Source organism: Malus domestica, chromosome 13, assembly GCF_042453785.1.
Source record: "Malus domestica chromosome 13, GDT2T_hap1".
Classification (NCBI taxonomy): Eukaryota; Viridiplantae; Streptophyta; class Magnoliopsida; order Rosales; family Rosaceae; genus Malus; species Malus domestica.
Genome location: NC_091673.1, coordinates 12,892,482 through 12,899,898, shown reverse-complemented (window position 1 = coordinate 12,899,898; position 7,417 = coordinate 12,892,482). Strand labels below are relative to the sequence as shown.

The 7,417-nt window shown below is 37.0% G+C and overlaps 1 long non-coding RNA gene across 2 annotated transcripts; it reads right to left on the bottom strand.

Moving 5' to 3' along the window:
• Positions 1 to 4,814: 4,814 nt before the first annotated feature.
• LOC139190579 (uncharacterized) lies at positions 4,815 to 7,064 on the bottom strand. 2 transcript variants are annotated; one of them, XR_011574889.1, is made up of 4 exons: positions 6,770 to 7,064; positions 5,461 to 5,535; positions 5,314 to 5,382; positions 4,815 to 5,178 (listed from the first exon to the last, which is right to left on the bottom strand). It is a non-coding gene; the product is annotated as an uncharacterized lncRNA (long non-coding RNA). The 2 variants fall into 2 exon arrangements; XR_011574888.1 differs by lacking the exon at positions 6,770 to 7,064 and adding an exon at positions 6,345 to 6,692.
• Between the last annotated feature and the right edge of the window lie 353 nt (positions 7,065 to 7,417).

Genomic DNA, 7,417 nt, shown 5'->3' with positions numbered 1-7,417 from the left:
AAAATTGAGGAAAAATAAATAGAGAAGAGAAGAAGGGAGAGGAGGATGGTACGGGTGGGTTTGGTGGGACCCTAACAGCTATGGAACAGTAACAAGGACCATTAGCGTAGCCATCGATTTGACTCCTTGTTCTGGTTAACTGCCACGGACCCCACTCTTTAGTTTACCATTTTCTTTTGCTTTTTTTAGGGTTTTTGCATTGAGCAATGCTATTTCATACTATATTTTTCAAATCATATCAATATCACATTTTGAATTAATAGAGCTCATTAATACATGTAATTTTTTTAAACAAATGATATTATTTACGTTAAAAGGATGGAGGAGTGAGCTAAGCCTCACGATGGACTAGCAATAATGTAGTTCAAATTCGTCTTTAACGAGAACCGAACTTAAGATCTCTCAGTTTTCAGACAAAAAAAAAAACATCTCACTTACAAATGAATAAGAATATCACTAAACCATGCCCTCTTTTTTCTAAGTAGCCTCTTATTCTATTAGATTGTGGTACAAATATGGTATGGAAAAAGTAATCCTAGCTAAATCAAAATTTTAAACCACATTTGTAAATGATATGATGTGTCAAATAAGCACACTAATCAACACTTAGTAATTCAATCATCAACAATCATGTCATATAGTGTACAAATTTTGGTTTCATAATTTAATCCTCTAAGGGGGCGTTTGTTACACCTCATTAGGGGGGACTGGCTTGAACTAGCTTAAATAAGACTATAATCCTACGTTTGGTAGGTTCTTGGACTAAAATAAATGGGACTCGCCCCGACTAAGAATCCTTCCGCGCTTCGCTAACCCTCGCTATCTAATCCCAAGCTTTCCCTTGGTGTTAAGGCGGACTAGAAAGAAAGGAAACAAGGCCAACATCCCTAATCCCCAACTTTCACTCCAATCCCTCCGCGCTCTGCTTCTTCTGCGGCGCCGTCACCGTGGCCAGCTACCCAACCCAACCTTCAAAGAAACCCATCAATAGCATTCAACCATCCAGAAGGCAAGTAAACAATTTCCATGGAATTTTATAGAATATTTGTGAAAGAAGAACAAAAATTAAGGAAAGAAAAAGGCGTAGTACTCTGCCTTCTTCTTCTGTGCGCTACCAGTGGACACAAGAAGCGGATCGAGAGGTTACTGTCCAAATCGCTGTTGTCGGTAGACGATACGGCCAAAATAGGTGTGTCGGTGGCGACCTACTGTCGCTATACGGTACACCCGAGAAGCGGATCGAGAGGTTAGCGATGAAGGTTGGGGGTTTTTAGGGATCAAGAGGTTAGTGATGAAGGTTTGAGATGGGTTTTTTGAAGTTTGATAATTCTCCAAGTTGTAGGAGCACCTGCAATCCATGAAGAAGAAGAGGGCTATGCCCTTTTCTTTTTCCATATATTCATTTTGATATTTTTAATAGAAAATAAATTAAAATATAATAATAATTTATTGTTAATCCAGCTTCTTAGTCCGACACTGCACCAAACGCTTCATTAAGCTAGTCCAACTTAGTATAGTCTAAGCCAGTCCAGCTTAGTCACTGAAGTTAGTCCAGTCTAAGACAGTCCGGTGCAACAAACGCACCCTAACATTACTAGTATAGAAAGGATAATGTGATAAAATTAACATTTTTTATTTATTTACTTTCTGCTTGTGTTTACGTTTAAATTATGATTGTTTGTATAACTGGTCTCGCATAATTAGGGTCTGATGAGTGAAAAAAGAAAAGAATAATACCCTAGTCGCTGTTGCAGTCGAAGTCGCAGTCGCAGTGGAAGAACTACTCTCTCTCTCTCTCTCTCTCTCTCTCTCGCACAAAAGCCATAAAAATGGGTCATGTGACTAGTTCCTCTTCTGCCGAGGGTTGCATGGGTCGTGTGATTTATACATGAAGGCCGACAGAAACGCATGCTTTGCTTTTGTCTACATGCTAAATTGCCAAAACTAAGCAACAAACCCTTGAGTTTATGTACACATCACACGCCTTCTAATTTCTAATATATTTTACTACTTGTTTTGGGTTGCATGGCCGTTTTCTTTTGTGATTTTTCTAATATATAATAATTACACTAAAGGGTGGATCTTCAAACTGAGTCACACAATTGATTATATAGTTGAGTATCAAATTTGTTTCAAATGAGTAGGACATGAGACTTTTTACTTACAAGTGAAGATGAATATCAATAAATCATAGTACTAAGTAGCTCTTTGTAATTTTAATGAGTTATTTTTATTTTGTGTTACACTATGTTACTCATGTACAAATCCTTAAATGTATGTGAGAGACCTCGATTCAAGGGCAAATCCATCTTGGGACAGGGACGGTCAGTTAAATTTGTTGGAAAATAGGAATGTATTGGGGATTGGTAAATTTTGGGATTTTATTTTATTTTCTACATTTAAGAGGAAGTTATATGAAGGTTTCATTGTCCTTGTAGATTTATGTTTATTTGTCTAGTTAAGATTTGATTTTAATTCTTATTTCGGGTTATTCTTATATTTTTTGTTCTATAAATACCTCCTTATGGAGAAGAATAAAAAGTATTCGAGTTATGTAGAATTGTATAATACTTTGTTTAAGTTGAGATCAGAATTGAATTTGATTCTTGGTTGAACTTTATTGTGCTCGCTTCTTTGCGGGTGTGCAAAGCTAAATATCTTTGCGCATCCACATGCCATGAACTTGCTGATATAGATGCTTCCACTGCTTTGTTCCTACCTACACATCCCATACACATGTTGATAATTATTGTGGGACCATGATTTTCCAGGGTCAAAGTAAGGTGGATTGGAATACAATTACCACATAAGTCTGGTCATGGACTCAAAAGCTTCCACATCAGAACTACTCAGACATATCAATGTTGCCACCATCATCTTATTCCACAACAAGTGGGCGAAGTCCGACGACTTCATTGAGTCTAAGATTGACCATGCTTGTTCTGCAAGATACGGAAACCTAATCCAGTATGGAATTAGCCATGTTTCCTATATTCTTGAAGTTTCTACAATATATGGATTGGCGTGCACCACAAGTAATCCAACTCCTAAGAGGATGCAATATTTATTCCTAGATATTATGTAGAGTCCTCCTTGTTTAATACGAATTTCATATCCTAAAAGGTCTTTATGTCGATTGGTGTAAATACACAATTCCAATTCTAAGGTTCATCTTTGATAACGCAATTATCGTACACTTATTCTTTTGCCTACCCCTTGAGTCTTATAATATTACTTACTAACTTGACCATCGAGAGCCTTCGGCTGGAACCCCTCTCCCCCGCGATCATTGGTTGTTTATATTTGTTTATTATTTTACAGGATATCGAGTTTGTGCACGTACCCACATGCAATACGCCTAATGTTGATGTTGTGAAGCTAAAGATGATGCTCTGCTGCTTTGCCCTTCCCTACTCCTGCATTTGCTCTATATCCTAAATCATTAGGGTTTTATGTGGTATTTGCCTTGTTTTGCCCTTGAATTTGCCCTTACCTTTGTCTTGCTTTGCCTTAATTAGTCTTTGTCTTGCCTTGCGTTAATTGGTTTTTTGCCTTGCCTTGCCTTAATTTGTTTCCTTTGCCCTAATCTTAATTGTGTTGTTACTACTGTCATACTATTGTCATGACCTGTAGCTGTTACCATGATGTTGTGGTCCAATTATGACTTTGTTCTAGTGGTTGTTTGAATATGAGTGTTCGAGTGCTTGGACTAATGACTACTCAAGACGGTTGCTTATAATCTCTGTGTTTGAAGTTAGTGACATTGTTGTCTACATGCTGTTGTTGACGTTGGCTTTCTCTTGGCAAACTCATGATTATCACCATGAGTTTGAGGGGGAGTGTTGGAGAGTTGGAAAATAGTAATGCATTTGGGAATTTGAGATTGTTAAATTTTGGGATTGCTTTTAATTTCCTACCTTTAGGAGAAAGTAATATGTAGGTTTCCTTGTCCTTATAGATTTATGTTTTAATATGTAGGTTTCCATGTCCTTATAGATTTATGCTTAATTGTCTAGTTAGGAGTTTATTTTAATTCCTATTTGTAATACTTTGTTTAACTAAATTACCCCTTAAAGTTCTGAGATGCTTCTGAAAGCTGTCTTCCAACTGTTCGATGAATTGCCTCTATGGCACTGGGCATGGAAGTTACTAGCCTTATGTCTTTGGATGAGCTATTATGAGCATCTGTACACTCACTTAGCATATGTTGGCATATGTCGGCATGTTTGCTAAAAAATTGTTGGCATATGTTGATAGGTATGCAATATGGCTTGGTAAAATTACTAAGGTCCACCAAGTACTTGATTAAATGCCATATTGATCGCCCAATAATTTTTGAGAGCTGCTAAATCCACCCCGTTGTCTTATTTCCCCACCCACGTTATATTTACACCCATTATAAAAAGTTAAAAAAATTAAAATGTTATTTTCCCACCCACTATTATTCCTAAAATAACCCTATATATAATTAGAGATAAATTGCTATGAATATAAACAAACCTTCTAAAAATCGGGAAAAAAAAAAGAAAAAAAACCATGTTTCCTTTCCAAATTCCAATTTGAGTGTCCTTTTTGAGATGCATAGCAATTCGCATTCGCATTGTCATTGACGTATAGTATTTTGTAGCTACCCAGCATCAATTAATTTATCTGTCCGCTATTTTCAACTTTAACCATGAGGATGTTGTATGCTTCTAATAGATGTGGACATGGATGCTGTCAATGAAAGAACGCATTGAAGCCTGCTGGTGGGGTAAGTAAGAAATCCAAAAGGGTGTTCAAGGTGGGCAAAAGAAGGCGCCACTGCAAGGGAGGAAAGGTGAAGAGGCGTTATATTTAACTCTTTGATAGAAGAACAGAATGCCCAATTGTAGCCCAATACGATAACATTATTCGTCAGGCTGTCTTGTATTCGGTTTTTCTATTATAGATATTTGAGAGTTATCTTACGAAAATTGTAATCGAGTACATCATATATTAACTTTGGATTTAAGCAGCATTTATGGATGATCTTCTGTTGAAACTACCCTTCTTCTCTAGGAATCCAAACTGTTAATGCCATTTTCTTCTGATGCCATTTGACGGACCGGTATGCTGTAAGTGATTTGTGCACACTTTGTCATGCCAAGGCGATATTCCCTGTTTGTTTTTGACAGAAAAAATCTCAATTCATATTCCCTGAGGAACAAACCAAGAGCAATCTATTCAGAAAAATACAAAAAAGCATCGAAATGCGGGAGTTTACTGAATAAAAAAAATACTATGAATATAATCTGGAATTGTCCGACAGATAAGCATGGTGGCGCTACTTACCAGCTTCAATTTTCGTCAAGCTCCACGATCTCGAGCCCATTGTATTAATTCTTCTCTACTCTTGAATAACTATGTACCAAAATTGCACATTATGAATAAACATACAAGAGTATAAGTGAATCAATTGCGAAGTTAAGCAAATATTACCTTATTTGTAGTAAATTCACTAGTCCAGTCCACCATATGTGTAGATGCTAAATTATTACCAGATTCGTCTACCAACTGCAAACGAATTCCACCATACGTAAATAAATGGGTATTACATCAAGTTGAAAATAGTACCAATTAACTCAGAAAATAATAAACCCCAGATATGGCAAGAATGCTTTTCCCAGCATGATGTATATATCGACCAAACAGAAGACAACAGTATGCACAACATAAAATGAAAAAACAACCTTAACCCCCATGCTTTTCCCAATATAAAATGAAAAAACAACATAAAATGAAAAAACAACAGTATGCACAATAGAAGACAACAGTAAGCTTTTCCCAGCATGATCGACCATAACCCCCAATGTTTTTGAGATGAACATTTTTGTCTTTCTGAATGCTAGTTCAAAACAACCTTTATATGAGAGAAAAAAAGTGGACACTACATCCCTTTGATTTAGATATACTTCGTGAAGCTTTTCTATTAAGGGAAACAACTTCTGTTAAATTGCCTTCTGTAAGTCATTTCCAACATACGTGTTTGCTTAGTTTGGTCAGAGGGTTTGTTTGGTCTTTTAAATTCTAGGATATAAGCCATTTTTGCATGGTTTTGATAGGCAGAGAAGGGGATCCATACTCATTATAGTGAAGTCAAAAAGTAAGGATGATAAAAATGAGAGGAAGCATAAAAAGCACAGATACAAGGATAAAGATCATAAGAAACACAGAAACTGTCACAAGGACAACAATGGCGATGCCGGTAGGAACAAGAATACTGCTCATGGCTTGAAAACTGAGCAGTTGAAGGAACAACAATATAGGGTAAGAACTTGACTCTGTTTATTGCCACCTAGGGATTCCATGGTTCCAGTTTTTACCCCTCGCTAATATGACAACACCGGAGATGGTTCGTCATCTAACCTACGCGCCGCCGCTCGGATACAGTAGCAGCAGAACCACCTCGCCAAGCAACGGCGAGCTGTCAGCAAAAAGGAATAACAGCAGCAGTAGAGAGACGAATCACGGTCGTCACTGCAATGCAACAGCGCCATCAAGATTGTGACGCCGCTGGTGGAACTTCCCCCGCCCTCGCTATTGCCTCGCTGGACCCTCCACTTTATATGGGAATTGGCTTCTGTAAACAAATTTACCCTAACCTAATGAAAACAAATTCCAATTTTCCAGGAATCTCATATGAAAACGTGAAACAAATTGCACCCTAACCTAATGCAAATTCAGATAAAAAGTCACAGAGCTATACATGTCGACAAATCAAGATGATCCACATAAAATTATTTTTTACCTTTTCGACGGAGACATAATCATTGACTTCTTCCATAGAAACGTCATCTTCTAAGTTCATTCTTTTTGCTTTCTCTGACTGAAAGGAGATGAGAATGATGAGTTAGGGTTTAAGGGAGATAAATTTTCTAAAAGAGTTATCACTCCCAAACTTTTTTTTTCTTTTTTTATATAAAAAAAAGTAATGTAAAAGGGGGTAACTAAGTCATTTTACAAATGGACAAATTTGTAATTAAAAAATTCATAAAAAGGTGGGTGGGAAGATAAGACATTGGGGTGGGAATAACACCACTCTAATTTTTATGGATCCGCCATTGCCTTTATCTATCTTTTGTGTATCGAGATGCCTCTGCAAGAGTTAGAAAGATTTTCCTAAGATATAATGACTTATTTGCATATATGGTAGACTATGATATGCATGCAAGGAAGAATTGGCCTAGGCGATGGAGTGTCGCTGGAATTTTAGCCAAATTGTGGTGGAAAATCGAGTAAAGGCTAGGCGGTTGCCTAGTCACTATCTAGGCGGGCTAGGCGACCTAAGTGATGGTAGACAAAGATTCTTCTTCATTATCTTTACCCTAGGGGACTTAGGTTTTTTTAAGTGGGAATATTTCCAATAAAAAATGTAGGAATACTCTATTTTGTAAAT